Genomic DNA, 26,323 nt, shown 5'->3' on the forward strand with positions numbered 1-26,323 from the left:
TCTGGATACTCTATTCCGCACCTGGGCCTCACTTTCACCAGGGAGCTAGGGTCTCATTCTAGGCCTCAAACTAAACTGGTTACTCTGGTTCTCCCGCTGGGCCTCACCCCTACCTGGTGACACTGGACACCCCTTGGGCTTCACTTGGGCCTGGTGAATCTGGTCCTTAGCTGGTCCGCACCTGGATCTGGTGACCGGTCGCCACCTGGGCCTCACGTGGAATTGGTGAATCCTGTTGCCACCTGCGCCTCCCCTGGACGTTGTGACTGTGGTCCCACCCTGACATCACCTGGATCTGGTTGCTCTGGTTCCCTTATGGGGCTCTCCTGGACCTGGTTCTTGTGGTCTCCATCTGACATCACCTGGGACACAATGACTCTGAACCATATTTGGGCCTCTCCTGGACCTGTTGACTCTGGTCCTTACCTGGGGATCATTGGGAGCTGGATACCCTCTTATATACCTGGGCCTCACCTGGATCTGGTAACTGTGGTCCCACCTGGGCCTCACCTGGTCGAGGTGACTGGTTACCACAGGGACCTCACCTGGACCTGATGACTCAGGTCCTCATATGGGCATCATGGGACCTGGTTTCTCAGTTCCACATCGGGGCCTCACCTGTACCTAGTGATTCTCGTCCCCTCTGTGCCTCACCGTGACGTGGTGACTCTGGTCCCCACCTGGATATCACCAGAACCGGGTGACACTGGTCCCCCTCTGGGACTCACCCGGAGCTGGGGACACTGGTCCTCAACTGGGCCTGTACAGGACCTGGTGAATCTACTCCTCACTAAGGCCTCGTCTGGACCTTGTGTCTCTTTTCCCACCTGGCATCAATGGGACATGGCTACTCTTCCCCACCTGGGCCTCACATGGACATGATAACTTTGCTCCACACTTTGGCCTCAACTGCTCCTGATGACTCTGGTCCCCCGACCTAGGCCTCAATCTGGACCTGGTGACTGTGGTCCCCACCTGGGTCTCACCTGAACCTGGTGACTCTCGTTCCCACATGAACCACACCAGGTCCTGGTGACTGTGTTGCTCTTGTAGAATCATTTTACCTGTTGACTCCCGTCCCCACTAGGGCCTCACGTTAATCGGGTGACTTGGCCTGCAGGTTGGCCTCACATAGACCTGGTTAGTGGGGATGCCACTTGGGCCTCACCCATAGCTGGTGACTCAAGTCTCCACGTGGGCCTCTTGGACCTGGTGAATCTGGTCCTTACCTGGTCCTCTCCCAGACCCGGGGACTCTGGTCACCACCTGGGCCTCACTCAGTCCTGGTGACTTTTTTCCCCACCTTGACCTGATTGCTGTGGACTCTTTCATGGCCTCACCTGGACCTGGTGACTCTGATCCTATCTGGGTGTCACGCAGACCTGGTGACTCTGGTCCTCACCTGGGCATCATTGGTACCTGGTGACTCTGTTCCACACCTAGCCTCGCCTGGACATAAGACTCTGGACTCTCGAACCACTCTGGGCCTAACCCTGACCTGGTGACTCTGGTCTCCATCTCGATGTCACCTGGACCAGGTGATTCTGGTACCCCTCTCGGCCTCAACCAGATCTGGTGACTCTGGTCCTCAACTTGGCCTCACCTGGACCTAGTGAATATGCTCCATCTGGGCCTCATTTGGACCTGGTGACTCTGGTCCCTACCTGGGCATCATCAGGACATGGTTCCACTGCATGGCCTGCAGGTTGGCCTCACTTGGACCTGGTAACTCTGGTCTCTACCTGGGCATCATCGGGACATGGTTCCACACATGGCCTGCAGGTTGGCCTCACATGGACCTGGTAATTCTAGTCCCTACCTGGGCATCATCGGGACATGGTTCCTCTGCATGGACTGCAGGTGGGCCTCACCTGGACCTGGTGAGTGGCGTTGTCACCTTGGTCTCACACATGCCTGGTGACACAGGTCCCCACGTGGGCCTCACTTGGGCCTGGTGAATCTGGTCCTTACCTGGTCCTCACCCGGAACTCCTAACTTGGGTCACCACCTGGGAATCACATGAACCTGGTTAATCTGGTCCCCATCTGGTCCTCATCCAGTCCTGGTGACTTTGTCACCCCACCTGGAACTGATTGCTGTGGACTCCTTTTTGGCCTCACCTGGATCTGGTGACTCTGATCCTAACTGGGCCTCACCCAGATCTGGTGACTCTGGTCCTCACCTACAGACCACTCAGACCTGGATACTCTGTTCCACTCCTGAGCCTCACCTGGACATGATGACTCTGGTCCCCTCTGGGCCTCACCCTGACATGATGACTCTGGACCCCATCCGGATGTCACCTAGATTAGGTGAACCTGGTATCCCTCTAAGCCTCAACTTGACGTGGTGACTCTGGTCCTGAACTGGGCCTCACGGGGACCTAGTGAACATGCTCCCAACCTTCGCCTCATCTGGACCTGGTGACTCTGGTTCTACCTGGGCATCATCGAGACATGGTCATTCTATTTCCCACTGGGACTGACATGATCCTGGTAACTCTGGTCCTGACTTTGGTCTCTTCTCTACCAGGTGACTCTGGCTCCACAAGGGCCTCACTTGTAACTGGTGACTCTGATGTAAGCATGGCCTCACCTGACCTGGTGACTGTGGTTCCCATCGGGACCTCACCTGGACCTCATGTCTCTGGTCCCACCTGGGCCTACCAGGACCTGGCCCAGAGTCATCATGTCCAGGTGAGGCTGACATGGTGACTCTGGTCCCCATCAGGATGTCACCTAGACCAGGTGAATCTGGTACCCCTCTAGGCCTCAAGTAGACCTGGTGACTCTGGTCCGCAACTGTGCCTCACAGGGACCTAGTGAATATGCTGCCACCTGCGCCGATTCTGGACCTGGTGACACTGGTCCCTACCTTGGCATCATCGGGACACGGTTCCTCTTCATGGCCTGCAGGTTGGCCTCACATGGACCTGGTGATTCTCGTCCCTCTCTGGGCCTCACCGTGACGTGGTGACTCTGGTCCCCACCTGGATATCACCAGAACCGGGTGACTCTCGTTTCCCTCTGGGACTCACCGAGAGCTGGGGACACTGGTCCTCAACTGGGCCTCAACAGGACCTGGTGAATCTACTCCTCACTTAGACCTCGTCTGGACCTGTGACTCTTTTCCCACCTGACATCAATGGGACATGGTTACTCTGTTCCCCAACTGGGCCTCACCTGGATATGATAACTTTGCTCCACACTTTTGCCTCAACTGGTCCTGATGAATCTGGTCCCCCCACCTAGGCCTCAATCTGGACCTGGTAACTGTGGTCCCCACCTGGGTCTCTCCTGGACCTGGTGACTCTTGTTCCCACATTAACCACACCTGGACCTGGTGACTGTGGTGTTCTTGTAGACTCACATTTACCTAGTGACTCTGGTCCCCACTAGGGCCTCACGTGGATCTGGTGACTCTGGCCTGCAGGTTGGCCTCACCTGGACCTGGTGAGTGGGGTTGCCACCTGGGACACACCCATACCTGGTGACTCAGGTCCCCACGTGTGCCTCTTGGACCTGGTGAATCTGGTCCTTACCTGGTCCTCTACTAGACCCGGGGACTCCGGTCACCACCTGGGCCTCACCTGGACCTGGTGAGTGAATCTGGTCTCCATCTGGGCCTCACCCAGTCCTGGTGACTTTGTTCCACACCTGGACCTGATTGCTGTGGACTCTTTCTTGGCCTTACCTGGAACAGGTGGCTCTGATCCTATCTGCACGTCACCCAGATCTGGTGACTCTGGGCCTCACCTGGGCATCTTTGGTAGTTGTTGACTCTGTTCCACACCTGAGCCTCACCTGGACATGATGACTCTGTAACCCCTCTGGGCCTCACCCTGACCTGGTGACTCTGGACCCATTTGGATGTCACCTGGACCAGGTGATTCTGGTACCCCTCTAGGCCTCAACCAGATCTCGTGACTCTGGTCCTCAACTGGGCCTCACCTGGACCTAGTGAATATGCTCCATCTGGGCCTCATTTGGGCCTGGTGACTCTGGTCCCTACCTGGGCATCATCGGGACATGGTTCCACTGCATGGCCTTCAGGTTGGCCTCACCTGGTTCTGGTAACTCTGGTCCCTACCAGGGAATCATCGGGACATGGTTCCTCTACATGGCCTGTAGGTTGGCCTCACCTGGACCTGGTGAGTGTGGTTGCCACCTGGGCCTCACCCATACCTGGTGACAAAGGTCCCAACGTGGGCCTTGATAGGACCTTGTGAATCTGGTCCTTACCTTATCCTCACCCGGAACTGGTAACCCTAGTCACCACCTGGGCCTCACCTGGACCTGGTGAATCTGGTCCCCATTTGTGCCTCACCAAGTCCTGGTGTCTTCGTTCCCCACCTGGACCTGATTGCTGTGGACTCCTTCTTGGCCTCACCTGGATATGGTGACTCTGATCCTAACTGGGACTCCGCCAGATCTGGTGACTCTGGTCTTCACCTGTGGACCATTATGACCTGGATACTCTGTTCCACGCCTGAGCCTCACCTGCACATGATGACTCTGGATCCCCTCTGGGTCTCACCCTGACATGGTGACTCTGGTCCCCATTTGGATGTCACATAGACCAGGTGAATCTGGAACCCCTGTAGGCCTCAACTAGACCTGGTGACTCTGGTCCTCAACTGGCTCTCACTGGAACCTAGTGAATATGCTTCCCACCTGCGCCTCATCTGGACCTGTTTACTCTAGTCCTTACCTGGGCATCATTGGGACCATGATACTCTCTTATATACCTGGGCCTCACCTGGACCTGGTGACTGTGGTCCCACCTGGGCCTCACCTGGACGAGGTGACTGGTTCCCACAGGGACATCACCTGGACCTGGTGACTCAGGTCCTCATATGGGCATCATTCACCTGGTTTCTCAGTTCCACATCGGGGCTTCACCTGGTCCTAGTGATTCTCGTCCCGCTCTTGGCCTCACCGTGACGTGGTGACTCTGGTCCCCACCTATATATCACAAGAACCGGGTGACTCTTGTCCCCCTCTGGGACTCACCCGGAGCTGGGGACAGTGGTCCTCAACTGGTCCTCAAAAGGACCTGGTGAATCTACTCCTCACTTAGGCCTCGTCTGGACCTTGTGACTCTTTTCTCACCTGGCATCCATGGGACATGGTTACTCTGTTCCCCACCTGGGTCTCACCTGGACATGATCACTTTGCTCCACACTTTGGCCTCAACTGGTCCTGATGACTCTGGTCCCCCCACCTAGGCCTCAATCTGGACCTGGTGACTGTGGTCCCGAGCTGGGTCTCACCTGGACGGGTGACTCTGGTTCCCACATGAACCACACCTGGGCCTGGTGACTGTGGTATTCTTGTAGACTCATATATACCTGGAGACTCCAGTCCCCACTAGGTCCTCACATGGATCTGGTGACTCTGGCCTGCAGGTTGGCCTCACCTGGACCTGGTGAGTGGGGTTGCCACCTGGGCCTTACCCATACCTGGTGACCCACGTACCCACGTGGGCCTCTTGGACCTGGTGAATCTGGTCCTTACCTCGTCTTCTCCCAACCTGGGGACTCTGGTCCCCAACTGGGCCTCACCTGGACCTGGTGAATCCGGTCCCCATCTGGGACTCACCCAGTCCTGGTGACTTTGTTCCCCACCTGGAGCTGATTACTGTGGACTCTTTCTTGGACTCACCTGGAAATGGTGACTCTGATCTTTTCTTCGCGTCCCCCAGACCTGGTGACTCTGTTCCTCACATGGGCATCATCGGGACATGGTTCCACTGCATGAACTGCAGGTTGCCCTCACCTGGACCTGGTAATTCTGTTCTCTACCTGGGCATCATAGGGATATGGTTCCACTGCATGGCATGCAGGTGGGACTCACCAGGACCTGGTGACTCTGGGCCCTACCTGGGCATCATCGGGACATGGTTCCACTGCATGTCCTGCAGGTTGGCCTCACCTGGACCTGATAACTTTGGTCCCTACCTGGGCATCATCGGGACACGGTTCCTCTGAAAGGACTGCAGGCTGGCCTCACCTGGACCTGGTGAGTGTGGTTGCCACCTGGGCCTCACTCATACCTGTTGAACCAGGTCCCCACGTGGGCCTCTTGGACCTGGTGAATCTGGCCCTTACCTGGTCCTCTCCTAGACCCGGGGACTCTGGTCACCACCTGGGCCTCACCTGGACCTGGTGAGTCTGGTCCCCATCTGGGCCTCACCCTCTCTTGGTGACTTTGTTCCCCCCCTGGACCTGCTTGCTGTGGACTCCTTCTTGACCTCACCTGGAACTGGTGACTCTGATCCTAACTGGGCCTCATCCAGATCTGGTGACTCTGGTCCTCACCTGTGGACCATTATGACCAGGATACTCTGTTCCACACCTGAGCCTCACCTGGACATGATGACTCTGGATCCCCTCTGGGCCTCAGCCTGACATGTTGACTCTGGTCCCCATCTCGATGTCACCTAGACCAGATGAATCTGGTACCACTCTAGGCCTCAACTTGACCTGGTGACTCTGGTCCTCAACTGGGCCTCACCGGGCCCTAGTGAACATGCTCCCCACCTGCGCCTCATCTTGACCTTGTGACTCTGGTTCTACGTGGGCATCTTCGGGACATGCTTAATCTATTCCCCACTGGGACTGACCTGATGCTGGTAACTCTGGACCTGACTGTGGCCATTTCTCTACCAGGTAACTCTGGCTCCACCTGGGCCGCACCTGTAACTGGTGACTCTGATCCTAAGCATGGCCTCACCTGACCTGGTGACTGTGGTTCGCTTCGGGACCTCACCTGGACCTCATGTCTCTGGTCCCACCTGGACCTCACCAGGACCTGGTGTCTCTGGTACCCACCTGGGTAGCATCAGGATATGGTTACACTGTTCACTAACAGTGACCCAGCCGGACCTATTAACTCTGGTCTTCACCTGGGCCACACCTGGACATGGTGACACTGGTTCCCACCTGGGTCTCACCTGGACATGGTGATTCGGATCCCCACCTGGTCCTCAACTGTAACTGGTATTTCTCGTTCCCACATGGACATCATGTGGACCTGGTGGCTGCAGTGTTTCTAGCTTCTCATGTACCTCGTGACTCTGGTCCCCACCAGGGCCTCACCGGGACCTGGTGAGTGTGGTTGCCACCTGCACGTCACCTTGACCTGGTGATTCTTGTCTGCACCTGAGACTACCATGGATCTAGTGACTGTGGTCCCGTTCTTGTCTTCATTTGTATTTGGGCCTCGAGTCCCCATCTGGGCCCCACCAGGTCCTGTTGACCATGGTACTCAACTGGGAAAATTGGAACCCGGTGACTGTGTTCCACAACTGGACCTCACCTGGACCAGGTGACTCTGGTCCCCCTCTGGGTCTCACCAAGCCCTAGTGACTGTGAACCCCACTTTGGCCTGACTTAGACTTGCTGACCCTGGTTGCCACCTGCGCCTGTCCTCGAACTGTTGACTCTGGTACTTTCAAGGGCCTCCCCTGTACCTGGTGATCCTGGTCCCCACCTAGGCCTCACCTGGACGTGGTTACACTTGTCACCACCGGGGACTCACCTGGACCTGCTTACTGTGTTCCACACCTGGGCCCGAAGTCGAACTGTTGTCCCTGGTTCCCAAGCCGGCCTCACATGGACCTGTTGCCTCTGATCCCCACCGGGGCCTAGGTATACCTGGTAAATCTGGTCCTCACATGGGACTCATCTGGACCTAGTGACACTGGTCCCCACCTGGCCTTCACCTGGATCTTGTTTCTCTGGTCCTCACCTGGGCTTCACCTGGATCTGGTGACTCTGGTCCCCACCTGGACCTCTCCTTGACCTGTTGACTCTCTTTCCAGCATGGACCTCACCTGGATCTGGTGACTCTGGTCCTCAGTTTGGCCTCACCTGGACCTGGTGTCTCTCGTCCCCACTTTGACCTAACTCAGAACTGCTGAATCTTGCCCCACCTGGGCCTCACCCAGACCTGGTGACTCTTGTCCCCAACTATGCCTCAATACGACCTGATGAATCTGGTCCTCACGTGGGCCTCACATGGACCTTGGACTCAGCTGGATAGAGTGGCTCTGGTTTCCACAAGGGGCTCACCTGATACTGTTGACTGTGGTCTTATTCTATGCCTCACCAGGACCTAGTGATTCTGCACCCCATCTGGGCCTGCATGGCCCTAGTGACTCTGGTCCTCACCCAGGCATCATTGGGACTTGGATACTCTATTCTAATTCTGGGCCTCACTTTGACCAGGGACCTCTGGTCCCATTCTGGGCCTCAAACTAAACTGGTTACTCTGGTTCCCCCTCTGGGCCTCACCCTTACCTGGTGACTCTGGTCTCCCCTTTGGCTTCACTTCGACCTGGTGAATCTGGTCCTTACCTGGTCCTCACCTGGATCTGGTGACTGGTCGCCACCTGGGCCTCACCTGGAATTGGTGAATCCTGTTGCCACCTGCGCCTCACCTGGACCTTGTGACAGTGGTCCCAACTGGAGTTCACCTGGATCTGGTGGCTCTGGTTCCCATATGGGGCTCTCATGGACCTGGTTCCTGTGGTCTCCCTCTGGCCTCACCTGGAACACAAAGACTCTGATCCATATTTGGTCCTCTCCTGGACCTGTTGACTCTTGTCCTTACCTGGGCATCATTGGGACCTGGATACTCTCTTATATACCTGGGCCTCACCAGGACCTGGTGACTGTGGTCCCACCTGGGACTCACCTGGACGAGGTGACTGGTTCCCACATGGACCTCACCTGGACCTGGTGACTCAGGGCCTCATATGGGCATCATGCGACCTGGTTTCTCAGTTCCACATCGGGGCCTCACCTGGACCTAGTGATTCTCGTCCCCCTCTGGGCCTCACCCTGACTGGTGACTCTGGTCCCCACCTGGATATCACCAGAACCGGGTGACACACCCGGAGCTGGGGACACTGGTCCTCATCTGGGCCTCAACAGGACCTGGTGAATCTACTCCTCACTTAGGCCTCGTCTGGATCTTGTGACTCTTTTCCCACCTGGCATCAATAGGACATGGTTACTCTGTCCCCACCTGGGCCTCACCTGGACATGATAACTTTGCTCCACACTTTGGCCTCACCTGGTCCTGATGACTCTGGTCCCCCCACCTAGGCCTCAATCTGGCCCTGGTGACTGTGGTCCCCACCTGGGTCTCACCTGGACCTGGTGACTCTCGTTCCCACATGAACCACACCTGGCCCTGGTGACTGTGGTGTTCTGGTAGACTCACATTTACCTGGTGACTCCGGTCCCCACCTGGATCTGGTGACCCTGGCCTGCAGTTTGGCCTCACATGGACCTAGTAACTCTGGTCCCTAGGTGGGCATCATCGGGACATGGTTCCACTGCAAGGCCTGCAAGATGGCCTCACTTGGACCTGGTGCTGTTGTTGCCACTTGGGCCTCACCCATGCCTGGTGATACAGGTCCCCACGTGGTCCTCAGTTGGACCTGGTGAATCTGGTCCTTACCTGGTCCTCACCCGGAACTGGTAACTCCGGTCATCACCTAGGAATCACCTTGACCTTGTGAATCTGGTCCCCATCTGAGCCTTCCCAGTCCTGGCGACGTTGTTCCCCACCTGGACCTAATTGTTTTGACTCCTTCTTGGCCTCACCTGCATCTGGTGACTGTGGTCCCACCTAGGACGCACCTAGACGAGGTGACTGGTTCCCACAGGGACCTCACCTGGACCTGGTGACTCAGGTCATCACATGGGCTTCATGGGACCTAGTTCAGTTCCATATCGGGGCCTCAACTGGACCTAGTGATTCTCCTCCCACTCTGGGCCTCACCCTGACGTGGTGACTCTGGTCCCCATCTGGATGTCACCTAGACCAGGTGAATCTGGTACCCCTCTAGGCCTCAACTAGACCTGGTGACTCTGGTCCTCAACTGGGCCTCACCAGGACCTAGTGAAAGTGCTCCCCACCTGCGCCTCATCTGGACCTGGTGACTCCGGTTCTACGTGGGCATCATCGGGACATGGTTCCTCTATTCCCCACTGGGATTGACCTGATCTTGGTAACTCTGGACCTGACTTTGGCCTCTTCTGTACCAGGTGACTCTGGCTCCACCTGGGCCTCACCTGTAACTGGTGACTCTGATCCTAAGCATGGCCTCACCTGACCTGGTGACTGTGGTTCCCATCGGGACCTCACCTGGACCTCATGTCTCTGGTCCCATCTGGGCCTCCCTAGGACCTGGTGTCTCTGGTACCCACCTGGGTAGCATCAGGATATGGTTATACTGTTCACTAACAGTGACCCAGCCGGACCTATTAACTCTGGTCTTCACCTGGGCCACAACTGGACATGATGACACTGGTTCCCACCTGGGTCTCACCTGGACATGGTGAGTCGGATCCACACCTGGTCTTCACATGTAACTGGTGATTGTCGTTCCCACATGGACATCATGTGGACCTGGTGGCTGCAGTGTTTCTAGCTTCTCATGTACTTCGTGACTCTGGTCCCCACCAGGGCCTCACCGGGACCTGGTGAGTGTGGTTGCCACCTGCCCCTCACCTGGACCTGGTGATTCTGGTCTGCACCTGAGACTACCCTGGATATTGTGACAGTGGTCCCCACCTGGTGGTCACCTGGATTTGGGGACTCCGGTCCCCATCTGGGCCTCACCTGGCCCTGTTGACCATGGTCCTCAACTGGGCAAATTTGGCACCCGGTGACTGTGCTCCACAACTGGACCTCACATAGACCAGGTGACACTGGTCCCCGCTTGGTCTAACCGTGCCCTAGTGACTGTGAACCCCACTTTGGCCTGAATTGGACCTGCTGTTCCTGGTTGACACCTGTGCCTGACCACGAACTGTTGACTCTGCTTTATTCAAGGGCCTCCCCTGTACCTGGTGATCCTGTTCTCCACCTGGGCCTCACCTGGATGTGGTGACTCTTTTCACCACCGGGGACTCACCTGGACCTGCTTACTGTGTTCCACACCTGGGCCTCCGTAGACCTGTTGACCATGGTCCCCAAGCCGGCCTCACATGGACCTGTTGCCTCTCATCTCCACCGAGGCCTCACGTGTACCTGGTAACTCTGGTCCTAACCTGGGCCTCATCTGGAACTGGTGACTGTGGTCCCCACCTGTGTATCACCTGGATCAGGTGACTCTGGTCCCACCTGGACTTCACCTGGATCTGGTGACTCTGGTCCCCACCTGGACCTCTCCTGGACCTGGTGACTCTCTTTCCAACATGGACCTCACCTGGATCTGGTGACTCTGGTACTCATTTTGGCCTCACCTGGACCTGGTGTCTCTCGTCCCCACTTTGACCTAACTCAGAACTGCTGAATCTTGCCCCACCTAGGCCGCACCCACACCTGTTGACTCTTGTCCCCAGCTATGCCTCAATTCGACCTGATGAATCTGGTCCTCACGTGGGCCTCACATGGACATGGGACTCAGCTGGATAGAGTGGCTCTGGTTCCCACAAGGTGCTCACCTAGACCTGGTGAATGTGGTCCCACCTGGCCTCACCGGGACGAGGTGACTGGTTCCCACACGGACCTCATCTGGACATGGGACTCAGGTCCTCATATGGGCAACATGGGACCTGGTTTCTCAGGTCCACATCGGGGACTCACCTGGACGTAGTGATTCTCGTCCCCCTCTTGGCCTCACCCTGACTGGTGACTCTGGTCCCCACCTGGATATCACCAGAACCGGGTGATTCTGGTCCCCCTCTGGGACTCACCCGGCGCTGGGGACGCTGGTCCTCAACTGGGCCTCAAAAGGACCTGGTGAATCTACTCACACATAGGCCTCGTCTGGACCTTGTGACTCTTTTCCCACCTGGCATCAATGGGACATGGTTACTCTGTTCCCCACCTGGGCCTCACCTGGATATGATAACTTTGCTCCACACTTTGGCCTCACCTGGTCCTGATGACTCTGGTCCCCCCACCTAGGCCTCAATCTGGCCCTGGTGACTGTGGTCCCCACCTGGGTCTCACCTGGACCTGGTGACTCTCGTTTCCACATGAACCATACCTGGACCTGGTGACTGTGGTGTTCTTGTAGACTCACATATACCTGGTGCCTCCGGTCCCCACTAGGGCCTCACCTGGTTCTGGTGACTCTGGCCTGCAGGTTGGCCTCACCTGGAACAGGTGAGTGGGGTTGCCACCTGGGCCTCACCCATACCTGGTGACTCAGGACCCCACGTGGGCCTCTTGGACCTGGTGACACTGGTCCTTACCTGGTCCTCACCCAGCTCCGGTCACCACCTCGCCTCACCTGGACCTGGTGAATCTGGTCCCCATCTGGGCCTCACCCAGCCCTGGTTACTTTGTTCCCCAGATGGACCTGATTGCTGTGGACTCTTTCTTGGCCTCACCTGGAACTGGTGACTCTGATCCTATCTGCGCGTCAACCAGATCTGATCACTCTCCTGGTCACAGGTCCTCACCTATGGACAATTATGACCTGGATACTCTGTTCCACACCTGAGCCTCACCTGCACATGATGACTCTGGATCCCCTCTGGTCCTCAGCCTGACATGGTGACTCTGGTCCCCATCTGGATGTCACCTAGACCAGGTGAATCTGGTACCCCTCTAGGCCTCAACTTGACCTGGTTACTCTGGTCCTCAACTGGGCCTCACCGGGACCTAGTGAACATGCTCCCCACCAAAACTCATCTGGACCTGGCGACTCTGATTCTACCTGGGAATCATCGGGACATGGTTACTTTATTCCCCACTGGGACTGACCTGATCCTGGTAACTCTGGTCCTGACTTTGGCCTCTTCTGTACCAGGTGACTCTGGCTCCACCTCGGCCTCACCTGAAACTGGTGACTCTGATCCTAAGCATGGCCTCCCCTAACCTGGTGACTGTAGTTTCCATCGGGACCTCACCTGGACCTCATGTCTCTGGTCCCACCTGGGCCTCACCAGGACCTGGCCCAGAGTCATCAAGTCCAGGTGATGCTGACATGGTGACTCTGGTCCCCATCTGGATGTCACCTAGACCAGGTGAATCTGGACCCCTCTACGCCTCAACTAAAACTGGTGACTCTGGTCCTCAACTTGTCCTCACCGGGACCTAGTGAATATGCTCCCCACCTGCGCCTCATTTGGACCTGGTGACTCTGGTTCTTCCTGGGCATCATCGGGACATGGTTACTCTATTCCCCACTGGGACAGACCTGATCCTGGTAACTCTTGTCCTGACTTTGGCCTCTTCTGTACCAGGTGACTCTGGCTCAACCTGTGCCTCACCTGTAACTGGTGACTCTCATCCTAAGCATGGTCTCACCTGACCTGATGACTGCAGTTCCCATCGGGACCTCAAATGGACCTCATGTCTCGGGTCCCACTTGAGACTCACCAGGATCTGGTGTCTCTGGTAACCATCTGGGTAGCATCAGGTTATGGTTACACTGTTCACTATCAGGGACTCTGGTCCCCATCTGGATGTCACCTGGAACAGGTGATTCTGGTACCCGTCTAGGCCTCAACCAGATCTGGTGACTCTGGTCCTCAACTGGGCCCTAACTGGACCTAGTGAATATGCTATTCTGGGCCTCATTTGGAACTGGTTACTCTGGTCCCTTCCTGGGCATCATCGGGACATGGTTCCACTGCATGGCCTGCAGGTTGGCCTCACCTGGACCAGGTAACTCTGGTCCCTACATGGGCATCTTCGGTACACGATTCCTCCGCATTGCCTGCAGGTTGGACTCACCTTGACCTGGTGAGTGGGTTTGCTACCTGGGCCTCACCCATACCTGGTGACACAGGTCCCCACGTGGGCCTCACATGGGCCTGGTGAATCTGGTCCTTACCTGGTCCTCATCCGGAACTGGTAACTCTGGTCATCACCTGGGAATCACCTGGACTTTGTGAATCTGTTCCCAATCTGGGCCTCACCCAATCCTGGTGACTTTGTTCCCCACCTGGACCTGATTGCTGTGGACACTTTCTTGGCCTCACCTGGAACTGGTGACTCTGTTCCTAACTGGGCCTCACCCAGATCTGTTGACTCTGGTCCTCAACTGTGGATCATTAAGACCTGGATACTCTGTTCCACACCTGAGGCTCACCTTGACTTGATGACTCTGGAACCACTCTGGGCCTCACCCTGAAATGGTGACTTGGTCCCCATTTGGATGTCATCTAGACCAGGTGAATCTGGTACCCCTCTAGGACTCAACTAGACCTGGTGACTCTCGTCCTCAACTTGGCCTCACCGGGACCTAGTGAATATGCTCCCCACCTGCGCCTCATCTGGACCTGGTGACTCTGGTTCTTCCTGGGCATCATCCTGACATGGTTACTCTATTCCGCACTGGGACTGACCTGATCGTGGTAACTGTGGTCTTGACTTTGGCCTCTTCTGTACCAGGTGATTCTGGCTCCACCTGGGCCTCACCTGTAACTGGTGACTGTGATCCTAAGCATGGCCTCACCTGACGTGGTGACTGTGGTTCCCATCGGGACCTCACCTGGACCTCATGTCTCTGGGCTCACCTGGGCCTCACCAGGATATGGTGTCTCTCTACCCGCCTGGGTAGCATCAGGATATGGTTACACTGTTCACTAACAGTGACCCAGCCGGACCTATTAACTCTGGTCTTCACGTGGGTCTCACCTGGACATGGTGAGTCGGAATCCGACCTGGTCCTCACCTGTAACTGCTGATTCGTGTTCCCACATGGACATCATGTGACCTGGTGGCTGCAGTGTTTCTAGCTTCTCATGTACCTCGTGGATCGGGTCCCCACCAGGGCCTCACCGGGACCTGGTGAGTGTGGTTGCCACCTGCACATCACCTGGACCTGGTGATTCTGGTCTGCACCCGAGACTACCCTGGATCTGGTGACTGTGGTCCCCAACTGGGCTTCACCTGGATTTGGGGACTCTGGTCCCCATCTGTGCACACCTGGCTCTGTTGACCATGATCCTCAACTGGGCAAAATTTGGACCTGGTGACTGTTCCACAAGAGGACCTCACCTGCACCAGATGACTCTGGTCCCCCTCTGGGTCTCACGGTGCCCTAGTGACTGTGAACCCCACTTTGGCCCGACTTGCACCTTCTGACCCTGGTTGCCACCTGTACCTGATCTCGAACTGTTGACTCTGGTTTTTTCAAGGTCCTCCCCTGTACCTCGTGATCCTGGTCCCCACCTGGGTCTCACCTGGACCTGGTGACTCTTGATACCACAGGGGACTCACCTGTACCTGCTTACTGTGTTCCACACCTGGGTCTCAAGTAGACCTGTTGACCACGGTCCCCACGCCGGCCTCACATGGACTTGTTGCCTCTGATCCCCACCGGGTCCTCACGTGTACATTGTATCTGGTCCTCACCTGGGCCTCATCTGGACGTAGTGACTCTGGTCCCCACCTGGGCTTCACCTGGATCTGGTGAGTCTGGTCCCCACCTGGACTTCACCTGGATCTGGGGACTCTGGTCCCCACCTGGACCTCTCCTGGACCTGATGACTCTCTTTCCAACATGGACCTCACCTGGGTCTGGTGACTCTGCTCCTCAGTTTGGCATCACCTGTACCTGGTGTCTCTTGTCCCCACATTGATGTAACTCAGAACTGCTGAATCTTGCCCCACCTAGGCCGCACCCAGACCTGGTGACTCTTGTCCCCAGCTATGCCTCAATTCGACCTGATGAATCTGGTCCTCACGTGGGCCTCACATGGACCTGGGACTCAGCTGGATAGAGTGGCTCTGCTTCCCACAAGGGGCTCACCTGACACTTCTGACTGTGGTCTTATTCTGTGCCTCACCAGTACCTAGTGATTCTGTTCCCCATCTGGGCCTGCATGGCCCTAGTGACTCTGGTCCTCACCCGGACATGATTGGGACCTGGATACTCTATTCCACACCTGGGCCTCACTTTGACAAGGGACCTCTGGTCCCATTCTGGGCCTCAACTAAACTGGTTACTCTGGTTCCCCCTCTGGTCCTCACCCTTACCTGGTGATTCTGGTCACACCTTGGCTTCATTGGGCCTGGTGAATCTGTTCTTTAGCTGGTCCGCACCTGGATCTGGTGACTGGTCGCCACTTGGGCCTCACCTGGACTTGGTGAATCCTGTTGCCACCTGCGCCTCACCTGGACCTTGTGACTGTGGTCCCACCTGGACCTCACCTGGATCTGCTGGCTCTGGTTCCCATATGGGGCTCTCCTGGACCTGGTTCCTGTGGTCTCCATCTGGCCTCACCTGGAACACAAAAACTCTGATCCATATTTGGGCCTCTCCTGGACCTGTTGACTCTGGTCTTTACCTGATCATCATTGGGACCTGGATACTCTCTTATATACCTGGGCCAAACCTGGACCTGGTGACTGTGGTCCCACCTGGGCCTCACCTGGACGAGGTGACTGGTTCACACCCGGACATCACCTGGACCTGGTGACTCAGGTCCTCATATGGGCATCTTGGTACTTGGTTTCTCAGTTCCACATCGGGGCCTCACCTGGACCTAGTGATTCTTGTCCCACTCTTGGCCTCACCCTGACGTGGTGACTCTGGTCCCCACCTGGATATTACCAGAAGCTGGGGACACTGGTCCTCAACTGGGCCTCAACAGGACCTGGTGAATCTACTCCTCACTTAGGCCGCGTCTGGACCTTGTGACTCTTTTCCCACCTGGAATCAATGGGACATGGTTACTCTGTTCCCCACCTGGGCCTCACCTCGACATGATAAGTTTGCTCCACAGCTTGGCCTCAACTGGTCCTGATGACTCTGGTCCCCTCACCTAAGCCTCAATCTGGACCTGGTGACTGTGGTCCCCACCAGGGTCTCACCTGGACTTGGTGACTCTCGTTCCCACATGAACCACATCTGAACCTGGTGACTGTGGTGTTCTTGTAGACTCACATTTACCTGGTGACTCCGGTCCCCACTAGGGCCTCACCTGGACCTGGTGATTCTGGTCTGCAGCTGAGACTACCCTGGATCTGGTGACTGCGGTTCCACATGGGCTTCACCTGGATTTGGGGACTCCGGTCCCCATCTGGGCCTCACATGGCCCATATGACCATGCTCCTCAACTGTGCAAAATTGGGACCCGGTGACACTGTTCCACTACTGGACCTCACCTGGACCAGGTGACTCTGGTCCCCCTCTGGGTCTCACCATGCCCTAGTGACTGTGAACCCCACTTTGGACAGACTTGGACCTGCTGACCCTGGTTGCCACCTGCGCCTGACCTCGAACTGTTGACTCTGGTTCTTTCAAGGTCCTCCCCTGTACCTCGTGATCCTGGTCCCCACCTGGGCCTCACCTGGACATGGTGACTCTTGATACCACCGGGCACTCACCTGGACCTGCTTACTGTGTTCCACACCTGGGCCTCAAGTAGACCTGTTGACCATAGTCCCCAAGTCGGCCTCACATGGACCTGTTGACTCTGATCCCCACCGGGGCCTCACGTGTACCTGGTAACTCTGGTCCTCACCTGGGCCTCATCTGGACCTAGTGACTCTGGTCCCCACCTGGGCTTCACCTGGATCGGGTGACTCTGGTCCCCACATGGACTTCACCTGGATCTGGTGACTCTGATCCCCACCTGGACCTCTCCTGGACCTGCTGACTCTTTTTCCAACCTGGACCTCACCTGGATCTGGTGACTCTGGTCCTCATTTTGGCCTCACCTGGACCTGGTGTCTCTCGTCCCCACTTTGAGCTAACTCAGAACTGCTGAATCTTGCCCCACCTAGGCCGCACCCAGACCTGGTTACTCTTGTCCCCAGCTATGCCTCAATTCGACCTGATGAATCTGGTCCTCACGTGGGCCTCACATGGACCTGGGACTCAGCTGGATAGAGGGCCTTGGTTCCCACAAGGGGCTCACCTGATACTGCTGACTGTGGTCTTATTCTATGCCTCACCAGGACCTAGTGATTCTGTTCCCCATCTGGGCCTGCATGGCCCCAGTGACTCTGGTCCTCACCCAGGCATCATTGGGACCTGGATTCTCTATTCCACACCTGGGCCTCACTCTGACCAGGGACCTCTTGTCGCATTCCGGGCCTCAAGCTAAACTGGTTACAATGGATCCCCCTCTGGCCTCACCCTTACCTGGTGACTCTGGTCACCCCTTGCGCTTCACTTGGACCTGTTGATTCTGGTCCTTAGCTGGTCCGCACCTGGATGTGGTGACTGGTCGCCACCTGGGCCTCACCTGGACTTGGTGAATCCTGTTGCCACCTGCGCCTCACTGGGACCTTGTGACTCTGGTCCCACCTGGACCTCACCTGGATCTGGTGGCTCTGGTTCCCATATGGCGCTCTCCTGCTCCTAGTTCCTGTGGTCTCCATCTGGCCTCACCTAGAACACAATGACTCTGATCCATATTTGGGCCTCTCCTGGGCTTGTTGGCTCTGGTCCTTACTTGGGCATCATTGGGACCTGGATACTCTCTTATATACCTGGGCCTCACCTGGACCTGGTGACTGTGGTCCCACCTGGGCCTCACCTGGAAGAGGTGACTGGTTCCGACAGGGATCTCACCTGTACCTGGTGACTCAGGGCCTCATATGGGCATCATGGGACCTGGTTTCGCAGTTCCACATGGGGCCTCACCTGGACCTAGTGATTCTCGTCCCACTCTTGGCCTCACCCTGACGTGCTGACTCTGTCCCCACCTGGATATCACCAGAACCGGGTGACTCTGGTCCCCTCTGGGACTCACCCGGAGCTGGGGACTCTGGTTCTCAACTGGACCTCAACAGGCCCTGGTGAATCTACTCCTCACTTAGGCCTCTTCTGGACCTTGTGACCCTTTTCACACCTGGCATCAATGGGACATGGATACTCGGTTCCCCACCTAGGCCTCAACTGGACATGATAACTTTGCTCCACACTTTGGCCTCAACTGGTCCTGATGATTCTGGTCCCCCGCCTAGGCCGCAATCTGGACCTGGTGACTGGTCCACACCTGGGTCTCACCTTGACCTGGTGACTCTCTTTCCCACATGAACCACACCTGGACCTGGTGACGTTGGTGTTCTTGTAGACTCACATTTAAACGGTGACTCTGGTCCTCACTAGGTCTTCACCTGGATCTGGTGCCTCTGGCCTGCCGGTTGGCCTCACCTGGACCTGGTGAGTGGGGTTGCCACCAGGGCCTCAACCATACCTGGTGACTCAGGTCCCCACGTGGCTCTCTTGGACCTGATGAATCTGGTCCTTACCTGGTCATCTCCCACTCTCGGGGACCCTGGTAACCACCTGGGCCTCACCTGGACCTGCTGAATCTCGTCCCTACTGGGCCTCACTTAGTCCTAGTGACTTTGTTCCCCACCTGGACCTGATTGCTGTGGACACTTTCTTGGCCTCACCTGGAACTGGTGATACTGATCCTATTTGTGCATCCCCCAGATCTGGTGACTCTGGTCCTCCCATGGGCATCATTGGTACCTGGTGACTCTGTTCCACACCTGAGCCTCACGTGGACATGATGACTCTGGAACCTCTCTGGGCCTCACCCTGACCTGGTGACTCTGGACCCATCTGGATGTCACCTGCACCAGGTGATTCTGGTAACCCTCTATGCCTCAACCAGATCTGGTGACTCTGGTCCTCACCTGTGGATCATTATGACCTGGATACTCTGTTCCACACCCGAGCATCACCTGGACGTGATGACTCTGGATCCCCTCTGGGCCTCACCCTGACATGGTGACTCTGGTCCCCATCTGGATGTCACCTAGACCAGGTGAATCTGGTACCCGTCTAGGCCTCAACTAAACCTGGTGACTCTGGTCCTCAACTGGGCTTTCCCGGGACTTAGTGAATATGCTCCCCACCTGCGCCTCATCTGGACATGGTGACTCTGGTTCTACGTGGGCATCATCGGGACATGGTTACTCTATTCCCCACTGGGACTGACCTGATCCTGGTAACACTGGTCCTGACTTTGGCCTTTTCTGTACCAGGTGACTCTGGCTCCACCTGGGCCTCACCTGTAACTGGTGACTCTGATCCTAAGCATGGCCTCACCTGACCTGGTGACTGTGGTTCCCATCGGGACCTCACCTGGACCTCAGGTCTCTGGTCCCAACTGGGCCTCAACAGGACCTGGTGTCTCGGTACCCACCTCGGTAGCATCAGGATATGGTTACACTGTTCAATAACAGTGACCCAGCTAGACCTATTTACTCTGGCCTTCACCTGGGCCACACCTGGACATGGTGACACTGGTTCCCACCTGGGTCTCACCTGGACATGGTGAGTCATATCCCTACCTGGTCCTCACCTGTAACTGGTGATTCTCGTTCCCACATGGACATCATATGGACCTGGTGGCTGCAGTGTTTCTAGCTTCTCATGTTCCTCGTGACTCTGGTCCCCACCAGGGCCTCACCGGGACCTGGTGAGTGTGGTTGCCACCTGCACCTCACCAGGACCTGGTGATTCTGGTCTGCACCTGAGACTACCCTGGATCTGGTGACCTAGGTCCCCATCTGTGCTTCACCTGGATTTGGGGACTCCGGTCCCCATCTGGGCCTCACCTGGCCCTGTTGACCATGGTCCTCAACTGGGCAAAATTGGGACCCGGTGACTGTGATCCACAACTGGAACTCACCTGGACCAGGTGACTCTCGTCCCCCTCTTGGTCTCACTGTGCCCTAGTGACTGTGAACCCTGCTTTGGCCTGACTTGGACCTGCTGACCCTGGTTGCCACCTGCGCCAACCTCGAACTGTTGACTCTGGTTCTTTCAAAGGCCTCCCCTGTACCTAGTGATCCTGGTCCCCAACTGGGCCTCAACTGGACGTGGTGACCCATGTCACCACCGGGGACTCACCTGGACCTGCTTACTGTGTTCCACACCTGGGCCTCAAGTAGACCTGTTGCCCATGGTCCCCAAGCCGGCCTCACATGGACCTGTTGGCTCTGATCCCCGACGGGGCCTCACGTGTATCTGGTAACTCTGATCCTCACCTGGGCCTCATCTGGACCTAGTGACTCTGGTCCCCACCTGGGCTTCACCTGGATCTGGTGACTCTGGTCCCCACCTGGACCTCTCCTGCACCTGGTGACTCTCTTTCCAACATGGAACTCACCTTCATCTGGTGCCTCTGGTCCTCAGTTTGGCCTCACCTGGACCTGGTGTCTCTCGTCCCCACTTTGACCTAACTCAGAACTACTGAATCTTGCCCCACCTAGGCCGCACCCAGACCTGGTGACTCTTGTCCCCAGCTATGCCTCAATTCGCCCTGATGAATCTGGTCCTCACGTGGGTCTCACATGGACCTGGGACTCAGCTGGATAGAGTGGCTCTGGTTCCCACAAGGGGCTCACCTGATACTGCTGACTGTGGTCTTATTCTATGCCACACCAGGACCTAGTACTTCTTTTTTTTTTAATTTATTTATGATAGTCAGAGAGAGAGAGAGAGAGAGAGAGAGAAGCAGAGAGAGAAGCAGGTTCCATGCACCGAGAGCCCGACGTGGGATTCAATCCCGGGTCTCCAGGATCGCGCCCTGGGCCAAAGGCAGGCGCCAAACTGCTGTGCCACCCAGGGATCCCTAGTAACTCTGTTCCCCAACTGGGCCTGCATGGCCCCAGTGCCTCTGGTCCTCACCCAGGCATCATTGGGTGATGGACCCAAAGATCCTCACCCTGGATACTCTATTCCACACCTGTGCCTCACTTTGAACAGGGACTTCTGGTCCCATTCTGGGCCTCAAACTAAACTGGTTACTCTCGTTCCCCTCTGGGCCTCACCCTTACCTGGTGACTCTGGTCAACCCTTGGGCTTCACTGGGGCCTGGTGATCTGGTCCTTAGCTGGTCCGCACCTGGATCTGGTGACTGGTCGCCACCTGGGCCTCACCTGGACTTGGTGAATCCTGTTGCCACCTGCGCCTCACCTGGACCTTGTGACTGTGGTACCACCTGGACTTACATGGATCTGGTGGCTCTGGTTCCCATATGGGGCTCTCTTGCACCTGGTTCCTGTGGGCTCCAACTGGCCTCACCTGGAACACAATGACTCTGAACAATATTTGGGCCTCTCCTGGACCTGTTGACTCTGGTCCTTACCTGGGCATCATTGGGACCTCGATACTCTCTTATATACCTGGGCCTCACCTGGACCTGGTGACTGTGGTCCCACCTGGGCCTCACCTGGAAGAGGTGACTGGTTCCCACAGGGACCTCACCTGGACCTGGTGACTCAGGTCCTCATATGGGCATCATGGGACCTGGTTTCTCAGTTCCACATCGGGGCCTCACCTGGACCTAGTGATTCTCGTCCCCCTCTGGGCCTCACCCTGACGTGGTGACCCTGGTCCCCACCTGGATATCACCAAAACCGCGTGACTCTGGTCCCCCTCTGGGACTCACCCGGAGCTGGGGACACTGGTCCTCAACTGGGCCTCAACAAGACCTGGTGAATCTACTCCTCACTCAGGCCTCGTCTGGACCTGTGACTCTTTTCCCACCTGGCATCAATGGGACATGGTTACACTGTTCCCCACCTGGGCCTCACCTGGACATGATAACTTTGCTCCACTCTTTGGCCTCAACTGGTCTTGATGACTCTGGTCCCGCCACCTAGGGCTCAATCTGGACCTGGTGACTGTGGTCCCCACCTGGGTCTCACCTGGACATGGTGACTCTCGTTCCCACATGAACCACACCTGGACCTGGTGACTGTGGTGTTCTTGTAGACTCACATTTACCTGGTGACTCCGGTCCCCACTAGGACCTCACCTGGATCTGGTGACTCTGGCTTGCAGGTTGGCCTCACCTGGACCTGGTTAGTGCGGTTGCCACCTGGGCCTAACCCATACCTGGTGACTCAGGTCCGCACGTGGGTATCTTGGACCTGTTGACTCTGGTCCTTACCTGGGCATCATTGGGACCTCGATACTCTCTTATATACCTGGGCCTCACCTGAACCCGGTTACTGTGTTCACAACTGGACCTCACCTGGACCAAGTGACTCTGGTCCCCCTCTGTGTCTCACCGTGCCCTAGTGACTGTGAACCCCACTTTGGCCTGACTTGGACCTGCTGACCCCGGTTGCCACCTGCGCCTGACTTCGAACTGTTGAGTCTGGTTCTTTCAAGGGCCTCCCCGGGACCTGATGATCCTGGTCCCCGCCTGGGGCTCATCTGGACGTGGTCACTCTTGTCATCACTGAGGACTCACCTGGACCTGCTTACTGTGTTCCACACCTGGGCCTCAAGTAGATCTGTTGACCATGGTCCCCACGCCGGCCTCACATGGACATGTGGCCTCTGATCCCCACCGGGGCCTCACGTGTACCTGAAAACTCTGGTCCTCACCTGGGCCTCATCTGGACCTAGTGACTCTGGTCCCCACCTGGGCTTCACCTGGATCTGGTGACTCTAGTCCCCACCTGGACCTCTCCTGGACCTGGTGACTCTCATTCCAACATGGACCTCAACTGGATATGGTGACTCTGGTCCTCAGTTTGGCCTCACCTGGACCTGGCGTCTCTCGTCCCCACTTTGACCTAACTCAGAACTGCTGAATCTTGCCCCACCTAGGCCGCACCCAGTCCTGGTGACTCTTGTCCCCAGCTATGCCTCATTTCGACCTGATGAATATGTTACTCACGTGGGCCTCCCATGGACCTGGAACTCAGCTGGATAGAGTGGCTCTGGTTTCCACAAGGGGCTCACCTGATACTGCTGACTGTGGTCTTATTCTATGACTCATCAGGACCTAGTGATTCTGTTCCCCATCAGGGCCTGCATGGGCCTAGTGACTCTGGTCCTCACTCAGCCATCATTGGGACCTGGATACTCTATTCCACACCTGGGCCTCAATTTGACCTGGGACCTCTGGTCCAATTCGGGGCCTCAAATAAACTGGTTACTCTGGTTCCCCATCTGGGCCTCACCCTTACCTGGTGACTCTGGTCACCCCTTGGGCTTCACTGGGGCCTGTTGAATCTGGTCCTTAGATGTCCTCACCTGGATCTGGTGACTGGTCGCCACCTGGGCCTCTCCTGGACTTGGTGAATCCTGTTGCCACCTGCACGTCACAGGGACCTTGTGACTGTGGTCCCACCTGGACCTCACCTGGATCTGGTGGCTCTGATTCCCATATGCGGCTCTCCTGGACCTGGTTCCTGTGGTCTCCCTCTGGCCTCACCTGGAACACAATGACTCTGTTCCATATTTGGGTCTCTCCTGGACCTGTTGACTCTGGTACTTACCTGGGCATCATTGGGACCTGGGTACACTCTTATATACCTGGGCCTCACCTGGACCTGGTGACTGTGGTCCCACCTGGGCCTCACCTGGATGAGGAGACTGGTTCCCACAGGGACCTCACCTGGACCTGGTGACTCAGATCCTCATATGGGCATCATGGGACCTGGTTTCTCAGTTCCACATCGGGGCCTCCCCTGGACCTAGTGATTCTCGTCCCACTCTGGGCCTCACTCTGACGTGGTGACTCTTGTCCCTATCTGGATATCACCAGAACCGGGTAACTCTGGTCCCCCTCTGGGACTCACCCGGAGCTGGGGACACTGGCACTCAACTGGGCCTCAATAGGACCTGCTGAATCTACTCCTCACTTAGGCCTCTTCTGGACCTTCTGACTCTTTTCCCACCTGGCATCAATGGGACATGGTTACTCTGTTCCCCACCTGGGCCTCACCTGGGCATGATAACTTTGCTCCACACTTTGGCCTCAACTGGTCCTGATGATTCTGGTCCCCCCATCTAGGCCTCAATCTGGACCTGGTGACTGTGGTCCCCACCTGGGTCTCACCTGGACCTGGGACTCTCATTCCCACATGAAACACACCTGGACCTGATGACTGTGGTGTTCTTGTAGTCTCACATTTACCTGGTGTCTCAGGTCCCCGCTAGGGCCTCACCTGGATCTGGTGACTCTGATCCTATCTGCGCGTCACTCAGACCTGGTGACTCTGGTCCTAACCTGGGCATCATTGGTACCTGGTGACTCTGTTCGACACCTGAGCCTCACCTGGACATGATGACTCTGAAACCTGGCTGGGCCTCACCCTGACCTGGTGACTCTGGTCCCCATCTGGATGTCACCTGGACCAGGTGATTCTGGTACCCCTCTAGGCCTCAACCAGTTCTGGTGCCTCTGGTCCTCAATTGGGCCTCACCTGAAACTAGTGAATATGCTCCATCTGGGCCTAATTTGGACCTGGTGACTCTGGTCCCTACCTGGGCATCATCGGGACATGGTTCCACTGCATGGCCTGCAGGTTGGCCTCACATGAACCTGATAACTCTGGTCCCTACCTGGGCATCATCGGGTCACTGTTCCTCAGCATGCCCTGCAGGTTGGCCTCACCTGGACCTGGTTAGTGCGGTTGCCACCTGGGCCTAACCCATACCTGGTGACTCAGGTCCGCACGTGGGTATCTTGGACCTGTTGACTCTGGTCCTTACCTGGGCATCATTGGGACCTCGATACTCTCTTATATACCTGGGCCTCACCTGAACCCGGTTACTGTGTTCACAACTGGACCTCACCTGGACCAAGTGACTCTGGTCCCCCTCTGTGTCTCACCGTGCCCTAGTGACTGTGAACCCCACTTTGGCCTGACTTGGACCTGCTGACCCCGGTTGCCACCTGCGCCTGACTTCGAACTGTTGAGTCTGGTTCTTTCAAGGGCCTCCCCGGGACCTGATGATCCTGGTCCCCGCCTGGGGCTCATCTGGACGTGGTCACTCTTGTCATCACTGAGGACTCACCTGGACCTGCTTACTGTGTTCCACACCTGGGCCTCAAGTAGACCTGTTGACCATGGTCCCCAAGCCGGCCTCACATGGACCTGTTGCATCTGACCCCACCGGGGCCTCACGTGTACCTGGTATCTCCTGTCCTCACCTGGGCTTCATCTGGTCCTAGAGACTCTGGTCTCCACCTGGGCTTCACCTGGATCTGGTGACTCACGTCCCCACCTGGACTTACCTGGATCCGTTGACTCTGGCCCCCACCTGGACCTCTCCTGGACCTGGTGACTCTCTTTCCAACATGGACCTCACCTGGATCTGGTGACTCTGGTCCTCATTTTGGCCTCACCTGGACCTGGTGTCTCTCGTCCCCACTTGAACCTAACTCAGAACTGCTGAATCTTGCCCCACCTAGGCCGCATCCAGACCTGGTGACTCTTGTCCCCACCTATGCCTCAATTCCACCTGATGAATCTGGTCCTCACGTGGGCCTCACATGGACCTGGCACTCAGCTGGACCTGGGAGTCAGCTGGATAGAGTGGCTCTGGTTCCCACAAGGGGATCATCTGATACTGGTGACTGTGGTCTTATTCTATGCCTCACCAGGACCTAGTGATTCTGTTC

Source organism: Canis lupus, chromosome 28 (genome assembly GCF_048164855.1).
Source record: "Canis lupus baileyi chromosome 28, mCanLup2.hap1, whole genome shotgun sequence".
Lineage (NCBI taxonomy): Eukaryota > Metazoa > Chordata > Mammalia > Carnivora > Canidae > Canis > Canis lupus.